This window comes from Poecile atricapillus, chromosome 1 (genome assembly GCF_030490865.1).
Source record: "Poecile atricapillus isolate bPoeAtr1 chromosome 1, bPoeAtr1.hap1, whole genome shotgun sequence".
In the NCBI taxonomy this organism is placed as follows: domain Eukaryota; kingdom Metazoa; phylum Chordata; class Aves; order Passeriformes; family Paridae; genus Poecile; species Poecile atricapillus.
The window spans coordinates 15,265,121-15,278,277 of NC_081249.1; the positions used below are offsets into that span (position 1 = coordinate 15,265,121).

Genomic DNA, 13,157 nt, shown 5'->3' on the forward strand with positions numbered 1-13,157 from the left:
TTGTTTGCTCTGCAGCTTTTATATGTTTTATAGCATTTTGATAATTCAAGACTGAGCTTAGTAATGTTTTTAAACTAGTAGGTTTGATGATTACCTGAGGCCTGCATTTTTCAGGATCAGAATAGAGGCTCTGGAAAATAGCGTGTCATGTTCACTTGGGAGCTTTACGAAAATAGATGTGTATCCTTGTTATAATCAAGCCTCAATGATTTCCAGAGAAAAAACAACTATGATGCACAGGAGATCCAAGGAATAGAAGGAGCAGTAAGCAATGAACTGCATGCTCTAGGAAGTCCTTTCTCTAAGAATAAGTTTTTAAAATAGTTACATAAATAGCTTAAACCAGCAGCTTTGCATATCACTTTAGATCTTGCTGTGCCTACAAGGAATAACTTGAAGTCCACTGCAATTGTTGGTGATTGACATTGCACAATAATGGACCCAAGGACATAAAATGGCATAGCTGAAGAAAAAAATTAATGTGTGTAAGAGGTGTTCAGAATCAGGGAAATTACTCTGTCAGTATCTTACATTTTTTCTGGAAGTAATAATCCCTCTCACCAAATTCAGTAAGCATGATCAGGGCAATACCTGTAACATCATATTAACATGCAAGCACATCCATTTTCAGAGTAACCTCTCCTTTAAAATACATATGGCAGCGTTATCTGAAATATCATGTTTAGCACCTTAAATATGCAAAGCTGTGGGGGTTTATGCCACTAAATTCTATGGAGTAACTTCTAATTTTCCTGGTGTGAAATCTCAATCAGGAATAATTTTTTTTTATTATTTCTCTTAAACCTCTTATCAGTTTAAATACAGAAATTCGAAAGAATACAAATTCTGGCCATTGCCTGCTGAAATGGGTTTGTTCTCTCAGTTCCTGGACCAAGGCTGCCTACACCACAGCTGGCAGAGAAACAGAAGTTCAAGGAGGCTTTCAAAGACTACTGTGTGCAGTAGTGTGTCAGGAACAGCACTGAAACCCTGCCAGCATGGGCAGCAGGTACAGTCCTGGTCAGACATGGCTAAAACTTCCCCAGCTGAAGATTAGATCAGACGTTCTTCCCTTTTGGCAAGCAACGTTTGTATTTCTAACCTACAGTTTTACAAGGTTAATTTATGGCAATGTTCTTGCACCAGTGTTGGGCTTTAGGGCAGGTGTCTTGTAGCAAATGAAACTGCTGGTGGATTTAGCAAATAAATGAGCTGATGAATGGCTGAAGGTCACAGTCACTGACGAATGCTAAGACACTTTGCACATATTTACTACCACATAATAACTATTAAGATTCCTAAGGCAAATCAGTATCAGTCATGCCCACAGTGTTGTCTCAAGCTGGACATTTTGACATTTTCTCTCTCCTCAGTCAGACTTTCATCCTGCTGTTTTACTGCAATTTCTGCTTCTGTCATCCTTCCAAGACCTGGCTCTTGCACAAGCAAAGCATTGCAGCCTTTTTGTGCCTCTGCCTTCCTCCTCAAGTTCATCTACTGTAGCCTCTTGGATGATAAGCTCAAAGCCTTTGTTTATCAAATCTTCTTACTGCATTTATGTCACACACTGGTATTAGTTCATACACTGAGATTGTTTTCACTGGTATTTTGCCAAAGCCCTACCAAGTTCACATGGACTGTATGCCCAGCAGCAATGGCACATTTTCATGTGTTGTTACAGGAAGGCCATGATAACCTTATAAATAAAACAGTGGCTTTGTTACATCATGAGAGCCTGGGCTTGCTGGAGGCTCTCTTTGAAGAGTAATTTGGTGATACTATCAGAGCCAAATCATGCAGTTAGTCATCCTCACACATTCCTTCAGGTTTTAATTAAACAATTATTTTCCAGCGTTCCTTAAATTTCAAGGCTAAAGAATGTAGGATATATTTCCTCAATGAAGGAGGGAGTCGTTATCTGTTGCTTTGAGCCTAGACTGAAAAAAGTATCATAGTTCCACAGAAAACTGTTAAAGAAAGTTCTTATGACTGAATTTTGGGGTTATTGCTTCATTCTAGAACAAATTCTTGTCTTGCAAGAATTCTTGTATAAGGTATTACAGATTTGAAGTTCCTTTGACAAATAACCTCAGCAATTGACTTAAACCCCAGTGTCTAATTTTTATAAATTAAGAGAGAGAGCTGATGATCCCTTGCTGGGAACTTAGAGGTTTAGCTAATTTTGTTCCACTGAATGATTGAAATATTTTTTTATTACTACCATTAGAAAAAGCAAATGACCAACATGCCTGCAAAGAATTAGGCTGCTCATTTTCATTTCTTAACAGGAGATGCACTTTGTGGTTTAGTGAAAGCAGTTTGATAAAAAAGTGCCTGATTGTGGTAAGGGGTATAGAAGGGTGAGAGGCAGAAGAAGAAAGCATGAATGTGAAACTCCTTCAAAAGCAGAAATCCTAGTAATGAAGCCATGCAAACCTTATCAGGAGCCATAACAAGACAGTCAAGTACAAAAGTAACCATTTCCCTTCAGGTATTATGAGAAGTTGCCTGGTTTAACCATGATTTAACCATGATTTAACCACGGACAGCAGTTCTTGACAGTGGATCAAGATTATCTTGTGGAGTGCTGAATCCACCAGACCCTCTGTCACTGTTCCAAGATCCTTCTTCCCTTTTAACTGTCACCATCTACAGGCTCTGTCTGGAGACACCAAAATGAATTGTGTATGACAACCAAGCCAAACCACTCCTACAGCAAGATTTTAATGTCATTTATCTGGTGCACCTCAGTGGGGAGCAGGTTTTCAGCAGCAGCTGCTATGGTGGTCAGCCCTGGCATTGCAGAAAAGTCCAGGTGACTGTGCTGGGGGGCACATTCCTTGCTCTGTGCCTGCTTCTCTGCCTGACCTTGCCAGCGATCAAGGAGATTTTTTTTTTTTTAATTAGCATAATATGGTTCAGCAAAGGTCAGTGCCAAGAGTAACATTTTATGTGGAAAATTAAATCCCTCCTTGAAAGAACAGATCCATAAGATCTGTCTGCTGTCAAGGGCTATTTCCTGCTTTTGAATTTTAGGTAACTTCTATTCATCATTTCCAAGTATTTAGCATGCAAACCACAGTTGTGCTCTTTCCAAAGGGAATGTTTACTAAATTAAGCATTAAAGGAATATGAAAGAGATTCTCTATTCTAATGATACTTAATTAGAAATAAAACATGGAAATAGATTAAAATAATTAGTCTTAATAAGCAGTAATTGCCAAGCCTTGTGCAATAGAATAGCCTTCCCAGTTTAGAGGTGGAGAATAATGATGCTGTGGAGCTACTTATAGACACTGATTTAAATATTAATTTAACTTGTAAAGTGTGTAAGTTGTTTTTTACTTTGACTACATGATCCTAACCACAGAGATCCTTACTATCCACATAGTGCTAACTATCCATCAGGATAGTATCCATCCTGCTATCCATAAATATATGTTGGATCAAGACCATCTGTGGCAACGTCAAGTAAATAGGTTGAAAATGAAATTTGATAATTTATGTCATGTAGAAGTTTTCCCTATGCACACAGAGGCTGTCTGTCTGTACTGTGAGCTCAGTTTTTGTTTCAAATCTGCTTAGTTTTAAGTCTCAGTGCAGAGGTCGCCCCCTACATGCAGCGGTCAGGCAAACCATTACATCAGCTGAAGCAGGGAATAAAACCAAATTTTTTACTGTTAGTTCGACTTTCTGAATCCTGATAATGAAAAGGTGGCTGCCTATACAGTGATTATCCCATATATTGCCATATATGTTAAACTGGGACTGCACCTTATCTGGCATATACCAGTTAAGATACTACCTTATTTGCACCTACCCAGGTTTTTTGAGAAAGTGCAGATCAGTGGCATCTCTCTGCTTCAGTCTCACTTTCTCCATCTAAACCTCATTGAGGCAGTTCTTATCCTGAATTTCTATTAACAAAAATTCCAGCATACCACAGAGGAAGCAAGTGTTGTTTGGTGCTGCTTGCCACTGTAATTCTATGCCCTATGGGTCAGTAAATCTTCTGCAGTCCATTTTAATTGGGAAAATGCTACAACTAAATTAAGAAAGAATCTTATAGTTTTATACGAGCATTTCAAAGTGTTTTGGTGAATGCAGGAAAAATTTTTATACAGCAATTGTGGATTTCCATGCATATGAGTCCACAGAGAACTGAGCAGGATCCTGTGGACAAAGACAGCAAATGAATTGATAACTGTGACAAGGGATCCCTCAGTCCCACCTACAGCCCCCAGGCTTGAGAAGACAGAAAATTGAGATAATGCACTGCTGAAAGATCAGTCCTGTAAAGGAGGACAGGAAGACATCAGCAGCTAAAGTCCAAAGGACAGCCAAAGTCAGCTCGTACTGGTCTCCAGAATATAGGGAAGCTGAGACCATCCCTTTGAGGAGGCCAAGAGTAAGCAACCCTTCCTCTCCACTCTCTATTCAGTGAATATGACTTCACCCTGTTTAGGCCGTGGCTTGATGACAGAGTAAATGCAACACTGGTTCTTGGCTAGATCAAAAATGTCAAGACTGTGTAACACAGTGTGATGAATCTGGTTCTTTTTTTTGGCTTAAATTAAAATGTTTAAAAAAAAAAAAAAGTTGACAAGGTTAACTTGGTAGGCTTTACACAAGATCAGATATCACCTGCCTTTGCAGTTGTAATGATACTGTATCAGGTATCACCTGTCTTCCTTTAGCTACTGTAAGAATACAAAACCAACCAAGCATCAAAACCATGCTTGGGCTAAAACAAAATGGTGTGCCTGCATCTGTGCTGAATCAAATTTATATTAAGGAGTTGATCTGACAAAGCACCAATGTAGTATTCAAGATCCTTGACCAACAGCCTTGAATAGCAATGCAATCTAGATAGCATCAGTGTCTCCTTGGTTTTGTGTGATCTATAAATCTATTTCTGAGTGGTTTTCAGCCATAAGAAGATACTTTGTTTTGAAAGGGTTACAGTATGTTCAGTGTGTGATTCTGTTGTTTATAGCTCCCGAAGGAAAAACTGACACCAAACCTGTTGGGCCTGCTGACTATCAGGACTGGCAATCGAAGGAATTAATGTATCTCAGCAGCCTAAAGAGCCTTCGTGTCACTGGGACTGATCCGATCCCAGGCAAGGAGCCATCCTGTAGTGTGTGTTCTGAGGGGAACTCCAGGAACTTGTGAACAGTGTTGCAGAGCATTACCTGACACCTTGCGAGGCACCTGGGACAAGGGAGCCACGGCTGCCTCCCCTGCAGGCTGGGGGCAGTGCCATGGGGGGTGCAGCTGCAGGGTTGGACCTGTCTGGCCTAGGGAAGTCTTCAGTCCAGCCTTTCCTGCCTGATCCACTACAGTGCAGCCAAGACCAGTGAAAGGGCCAGGACTGTGATGCCTGCCCAGCAAACCCAGGTTCATGGGGCCTGCCCCGATCCTGCCATCCCTGGCCCTGTGCAGGAGCTGCCAGCTGTTCCTTGGGTACAAGAGGCAGTGAGAAGTGTCCCAGAACCACTGAACTTTCTGAGCTGGAAGGGACCCAGAAGAATTGAGTCTAACTCTTAGCTCTGCCCAGGACAGCCCCAACAACCACACCATGTGCCTGAGAGCATTGTCCAAAAGCTTGAATTCTGTCAGGCTTGGTGCTGTGATCACTTCCCTGGGGAGCCTGTTCTAGTACCCAACCACTCTCTGTGTGAAGAACCTTTTCCTGATATCCAACCTAAACCTTTCCTGACACAACTTCAGACCATTCCTTTGGAGATCAGTGCCTGACCCTGCACTTCCCCTCACGACTGTGTGGTAGACCATGAGATTTCCTCCAGGTTGAACAGGCCAGATTACCTCAGTCACTTCTTAAATAGTTTCTCCTCTAGCACTCGAGGTGAGGCCGCCCCTGAGCAGAGCAGGACAATCCCCGCCCTCTCCCGGCTGGCGATGCTGTCCGTGATGCGTCCCAGGACGCGACTGAGCCTCCTGGCTGCCCGTGACACGGAAGGGCTCTATTTCCCACAGGGCATTCCAGGTGAGGGACTGCTCAGAATTCAACACTCGGGAAGGGTCAGCGCACCCCGTCCTCTGCGCTACCGCGGCCGGGAACCAGAGGGCGGGAGCCAGCTGCCCAGCGCCCAGCCCGAGCAGGAGAGCCCGGCTCCTGGCGGCACAGCCGAGGCTCCGGCTAAGGGGCCCCGGTCTGAGAGGGGCGGTCAGGGGGCGGTGCCGGAGCCGCCCCCGCCCGGCCCCGCCCGGCCCTCCCCTTCCGGGCCGCCCCCCGCCCGCCCTTTCTCTCTGCCGCGCCCGTGCGGAGCAGCCGCGGCCGGCGCGGCCGCCGGGACCCGCCCCGCCGGCTCGCCGGGCACCTGCTCGGGGCGGAGCGGCGGCGGCCGCAGGAGCGGCGGGAGCGGCGCCGCAGGCGGTGAGTGCTGGGCCGGCGGCGGCACCATGGCCGCAGCGGGGCCTGGTGAGGCCCGGCGAGGGGGCGGGGGCCGGTGTCGCGGTGCCGCGGGCAGGGGGAGCCGGGTCATTGTCCCCGTCAGCGCCGCCTGCGAGCCGGGAAGGAGCGGGCCGGGGTACTCGGGACTCCGTCGCCTTCCGCCGCGCCCACCGGGAGCCGGCGGTCGGCCTGGCCCGGCCCAGCCTGGGGGAGGTGAGTGGCGTTTGCCGCCCTCGATCCCCGCTCTGGCCCGGGCACTGCTGGCCGCTGGCAGCGGAGCTGCGGGGACGGGAGCTCGGCGGGGATTGTGCCGCTGCCATCCTGGGTCTGCTGGCGGCGGGACAGCCCGGAGCAGCGGCACCCGGAGCCGCCTCGCCCCGCGTGTGTGCATGTATGCAGAGCGTGTGTGCCGTGTGCGGTGCGCGGGGGCCGTCAGGAGGTCTGGCAAGGCCAGGAACAAAGCATAGGGCAGGGACACACACCCAGGTCGCCGCGGGGCTGTCGGCCGTGCCCCCGAGTCGTGACTGTTCCAGAACACCCGTGTTGCTGTGAACCCTCTGGGCCAGCAACACCGCAGAGCTGAGGTCGCTACTCACTGTTACTGTAAGGACACCTTAGAGGTGAGCAATGCATAAATACCAACAGTCTACCTGTTTCCAGTAATTTATACGTTGTCACACGCAGAACCACACCAGTTAAAGTCTTTATAAAAACTTAGAACGGTACAGATTTTGTGTAACAGTCATAGCTCGGTTTCAGTATGTCTTTGGTTTAGCTTAATGTATTTTCCAGATTGAGTCAAGCCAAAGCAAGATGAATTGGTGCCCATTTGAACAAATCTGTGGGTTTCTTGAGACTTCTTTAAGTGATTTAGTTGATTATGCACATTTTTTTCATACGCATCTGAGTGGGTGGTAATGTCTCGTAAGGAGCTGGCGATAGCAGTCTCCTCACTTGGCTCAACTCCACCTAGGACAGCAACACTTAATTTCTGCTGTCATTCTTAAATGCCCCAAGTCACTTATTAATATAGTTTAGATTCCTCAGTTATAAGGGTTTAAAACAAAGGCTGCTCAAATTGCTGGGAGATTTTAATTACCTGCTTACTTTGTGTTTGTGGACCTCAAGGAAAAGTGAATCCTCTGTGAAAGTCTTGCTGGGTGTGGATGGCTGGAGGAAGAACAGGGAAGAGGATGCCAGGAAGGGAGGGGAAGAAATATGCAAAAGGCATGGAAGGATCTTTGGTGAAGGATGTCCTGTTGTGGCAGCCTGACATGGAGCTGGGCAGAGATGGGTAGGGAACACGGTCTTTCCCTTTGAGGATTTTTCAGATCTTTTTTTGATTTGTTTTTAATATTGGTGTTGATGAGGTGAACTGAAATTAATTAACTTCCTTTAGTGACACACCCTGTTATCCTGATAAACCGCTGTCTATCTTGAGTGTCCATGCACTCCTCCACATCTGCCTTCAGCAAAAGAACTGGTATTTCTGCCACTACTTTTGTAAGAGTCATCAAACCAACTCTCCATGTGCCTGTGCTGGGACAAGATGGGCTTGATTTTGGTGCAGTCTTGGCTTGTGGGTGTTCACCTTTCAGGAGGTAACATAGGCTGGGTTGGTGTTGCAGGGAAGCTGGTGAGGGATGTGGCTGCACACAGTTAGGTTTGCCTTTCCTCTCGGGTGGCAGCAGGTTCTTGCTGTCTGTAGGGAAGGAAGGAAACATGCCAGTCTTCCAGCAAAGAAGCATTTCTGTGCTGTGTGTGGGGAAAGCCTCCTGGCAGTGCTGTGCTGCAGCACCACTGATTTTGAATAATAAAGGGTCTTAGTTTGGTTTTCTGGTGGTTTTGAGACACCAAGGTGAAAAAGCAGAGGTTTCCATCATGGTTTGTGTATTTTGGAGAGCTTTCAGTAGGCAGGAAGTTGTTATGGTTTGTCTCTAGGACTGACACAAACAGATTTAACATGCTTCTGGTCTCCCCTTAGAAACTGGTCGGCAGATGTGGCTGGGTATGATGCTGTAACATTTGAAGCTCTGTACTGAGCAGGTGTTAAAGGCCTCTAATTCAATACAATATAGAAATTTCTCACTAATATGGGTTGGGTTTTCTTTGTGCAAAAAAAAGAAGTTGGAAAGTGAAATACCTTATTTATTATGTGATACAGATTTATCCTGCTCAGTCGTTCCAAGTTGGCATTCTAATCTGTTCTTTTGCAAAGGTGAGGCATTGCCTGCTAATTAGTGTAATTAAATGGGTCAGTTTCAAATGAGAACTCACTTAAAAGTTATATGCTCTGTAGACTATTCAGTTATTTTTATTCCTTTGCTCAAATATGCAGGCACAGGGGAACATTTTCTATGTGTTTCAAGCAATTACTTAGAATTTGTTAGTTGGTCCACTAAGAAATTCTGTGTGCTTGAGCTAGGCCTGTACTTTCTGTAGTAGGTCTTCATCCTCCTGTGAGGGGGAACAATCATTTTTTTATTTCTGTCTATTTGTGTAGCAAGCAGAGGAGAGTGATCCCCACATGCTGCCCCTGCAAGGCACGTTTACATCGGTCGCATGAGGCCTGGTTGTCTGTTGTCTGGCTGCCTTCCCCAGCTTGTGCCAAAGAAAAGGGATAAAGCTGAGCAGGACAGCTTCTAAAGCTGCAGTGGATGTGGTTTTGGTAGGTTGAAGGGGTGCTTCTACTGCTGGGGAAGCCCAGTGTCAGATAAACTGGAGCATTGGAGCTGCTTTCCTTGAGGGGTGACACATTCAGCAGGAGTGTGGTGCTGCCTTCTGCCATTGCTGGCCTCCATCCCCAGCTGCTCTGCCACAGCTGCATGGGGATGTGGTGTGGACCAGATCTGGAAATTTCTGAAATGTAGCATAGCATGAAAAATGGAGGCCGTAAAAAAGGATTATCTCCTTGGTAATGTTGGTGGTGAGGATTTAGGCTGTGAGATTGCAGTGGCTCCAGACCTGCCACAAAATGTTGTGGAGATTCAGAACATATCTTTGGAGATGTGGAAGGTCCTCCAAGAGTCCCTTCCCCAGGGGAAGGGATCTGTAATCATAAAGAGCCGTTGTTGAATATCAGAGATCTGTGAGAGAACTGAGGATGGAAATTTGGCTCTCACTCATTTGCATTGATCTGTTACCTGCTGTTTTGTCTAAAAGAGGGAATGGTTTAGAAATCCCTCACCCAAGTTCCATTTGTCTCAGCTGGGTGTGTGCCCTTGACTTAAACTTGACTAAGCTGTTCTAGCTCATAGCTTTCAAAGCTGTCACACATGTCCTTCCCTGAGGTGGTGTGCCTTGAGATGGAAGTCATCTCCATGTGCTGGCGCAGCTGAGTTAACAGTGAAGATGCTACTGAAGCCTGTCAAGGGAGCTTTGTCTACAGGAATCCTGTTGCAGGTTCAGAAACATTGAGACTAGTTTGTTGGGAGATGTTTCTCTGCTTTTATACTTCTTCCTTTACATTTGGTGTTGGAGGTGATACGATTTGCCTTGAATATGAATGTGCAAGAACATACCAGGCTTGTGTTCTGTGTGGACAGTGGCTGGAGTGGGCACTGCATGGGACAGCCTTTGAATAAGCTCTTATAACCTACACAGTGGAGAAGTTGCAAATTCTATGCTTTTCATTTAATGATGGTGTAAATGATTTTCTGTATTGCAGACCTAAGAGAACAGAAAAAAAAAAAGGAGAAAAGGACTTGAAGTCTGGATTGCAGCTGAGCTTTTAATTTGATTGTATTTGTATCAAATATTTAGTTGTCCTGATATTGAGAGTCTCAGTTCCTGGTTTTTCTTTCTTGACAGACACTGCAGCAATACAGACTTTGGCATGTCTCTTGCAGCTTCTGGTTGATCCCTACCTAGAAGGCAGTCAGTGAAAATCTTGGAGCTGCTTCTTATCTTTTTTGGACACAATGAGAGAGAGAATAGTGATTTGGGTAGTTTTTACAGCAAAAGTCAGTGTCAGTCTTTGTGTTGGCCGTGGGACCCAGCCTATGAGTCCCTCTGTCCTCTGAGAAGTTTGTGGTGCTGGTCAGGCAATCCCTCCGAAAGGGGTGGGGGATGACATCTCCTTCATTGTAGGTGAAAGGCATTGAAGAGCAGTTCCCAGGTGATGGGCACTATTAGTATTGATTTGCCTTTTGTGTGTCCTGAATAGGGTTTCTTCCATGATCTGTTCCATGAAATGATGGAAGGCACCAAAAAGTCACATAAAGCAGTCCACACATTTATAGTCTGCTCCAGGAGAGTTAACTGCTTCTACTCAGTCTGTGCTATTACCTGTAGGGTTTTAGCTGTTTGAGACTTGCTGATTTTGGGCTCTTTGCTCCAGTTCCCTTCCATGCAGCTAGATGATTGCAGTAATTTATGATTTACTGTTTCATGATGGAGAAAGTCAAGAGGTAGAAGATGGTTCTGTTCAGGAGAGCAAGTTGTTAAAAACTTATGCCCTTTCTGAAAGAACATGTGTTCAAGTTGGCACATCCCATACAATTTCTGGTCATTTTTTGAGTTACTTGTCTCAAGATACTCCTTTCAGGTTTGTAAAAGAATTTTGTACTTGTCAAAACACTAATATCTCAAGGGTAGAATCAAAGGAGAGCTGGTGGCAGGCTTGAGGCCATTTCTCCCAAGAGGGAAGTCTGAGTCCAGTTCCAAAAGTCAAGGGAAAGAAAATAAAAGGTGGGAGTCTCATTAATATTTGAAAACTATCTAAGCACAGTTACTGATAACTCTTCCAATGAGTCACTTATTGTTGTAACGTAGCAAACACAAGCAGCACTCTGAACCTAATAATGCTGCTTAGATAAAAAAAATAGTTCTTCATGTTTTCATAGTGACAGTGTGTCTCCCAAAGTACAGCAGAACATCTTGGAGAAATTCAGAGCCCAGAGCAGCCAGGTCCTGGAACTACTGCTCCATCATGACCTGTCTTTTCAGAAGCACGTGGATGCCTGACTTGGAAACTGTAGGGGCTTCGCTTGATTCAAGTAATTCTGCTACAGACAGGCTTGCTACCCAATACCATCCTACAAAAAAACTTGCTTTTGGTATGGAACCATACTGCAGGTCTAGTTGAGGTGACTTTAACCTGGATTTAGCAATGTTTACAAATTCTGTATAGATGACTTTGCAATTCTGGTGTTGCACTGGGAGTCTTGTTGGGGGGGAGTGTGTGCTGCCTTCACATGGTGTGTTTCTCTGTGAGGAAATCTTATTGCGTGGGTCATTTTTAGGAGGTGCATTAGATGAACACTTCTTTCCACTAAACAAAAGGAATGTCATCATTGGAAATTACAGCAGTCCTCCTTATCCTAAGGCAAGATCTAGGACATGCTGTCACAGTCTTTCTCACGCTTTTAGGTATGATTGTTTAGCCAGTCTCAGAAAGAATAAGGAATTGGTTGTTCTGTATGCTCAGTTTCTAGCTTTATCAGTCTGGCAGATCAAGTTCTATACAGATGGTTGGGTGGAGTTTAATGGTACTTTTGTCTTTCTGGTGTTTACATACTCATTTGAAAATTAGGAATAAAGTTTAGAACTGAAGGAAAAGTAGGAAGAAAGAATTGTATCAGCATGTAAAACCCTGTCACTTCTAAAAGTTTACCAGAAGAGATGGTGGTAGTGAATCTTTGAAGCTTGTGGGAGATGCACCACATTTTAAAATGCATTACCCAGGGACTGTGGGGTTTTTGGTTTTTTGGTTTTGTTTTTTTTTGTGGTTTTTTTGTGGGGTTTTTTTGGGGTTTTTTTTGTTGTTCTTAAATACCGTTTTGTAAGGTGTGTTTTTATGGGTGAAATATAGGAAACTATTTTGATCGCAATATTACCTTTCTTTGAAAAATAATGAATACTGGCATTGGAGCATGGTATCTAACTTTGGCTAGTATGACCTTCAAGTAAGCAGAAGGCCTGAAGTCAATTCATGCTATGCATTCCTCAGATATATGTCTTTAGGATATAAAAGGCAGTGATAACTTCATATTTGAGAGTTCAGAGAACAAATGCTTTATCTTGTCCTTGGGGTACTTTGGGGTTGGATTCTTTTGGGTTCACTATCCCTTGCAACAATTACAGCTTTGTGCTTTGTTACATGAAAATATTGATTGTGGAGCAAAAAAAACAAAGTTCTAGAGGTTTTTCTTCAGAACTAAGCCATTGGTACATCTTGCAAATAAATGTATGGTTAGCTTAGGGTGCAACTTAATGAGCAGTTTCTAGTTTAGGAGGTGGCTTGTCTAATGCCTGCCTGCGGCATAGGCAGCAGGAGTATGCTGTATATTCCTCTCTAAAGATACTACTGTTTCAGCCATGAGGTAATCATACCAAAAAGTGGAGTATAGCAAGGTGATACTTTGTTTGGGCAGTCAGTGTGACTGGGGGGTGTGAGGCACTGGGTCAGGCATGTGGGTGCACACTACTTCAGATAGTGCCTTAAAGCTTGCATGTTTTTCTCCCTTTTCAATTTCAGTTCATTAGGCAAAATATTTAGTTAAAGGAATTATTTAAGCTCTGGGAGTGTCAAAAAAGCCATACTTTGCTAGCTCAGACTAGTTTTCTGTCTCCCTGAGTGTCTGAACAAATAAATACAGAAAATACCATTGCATATGTAGAGTGCCATTGACCTGGGTGTATTCTTTCAGTTTCAAATGGTTGGTTGTTCATTAACTTTAGAGCTGTTGATAGATCTGTTTTTGCATCTATATTTCTGGCCTTTAAAGCATTTTGTGGT

The 13,157-nt window shown here is 44.4% G+C and overlaps 1 protein-coding gene across 2 annotated transcripts in view; it reads left to right on the plus strand.

Moving 5' to 3' along the window:
• The first annotated feature begins 6,266 nt into the window (after positions 1 to 6,266).
• The window catches only part of BCLAF3 (BCLAF1 and THRAP3 family member 3), a 28,360-nt gene continuing 21,469 nt past the window's right edge, over positions 6,267 to 13,157 (plus strand). For both annotated transcript variants that reach the window (XM_058846493.1, XM_058846500.1), the window contains exon 1: positions 6,267 to 6,400. The gene's annotated coding sequence lies outside the window, so the exon portion shown is untranslated. The remainder of the gene's footprint in view (positions 6,401 to 13,157) is intronic.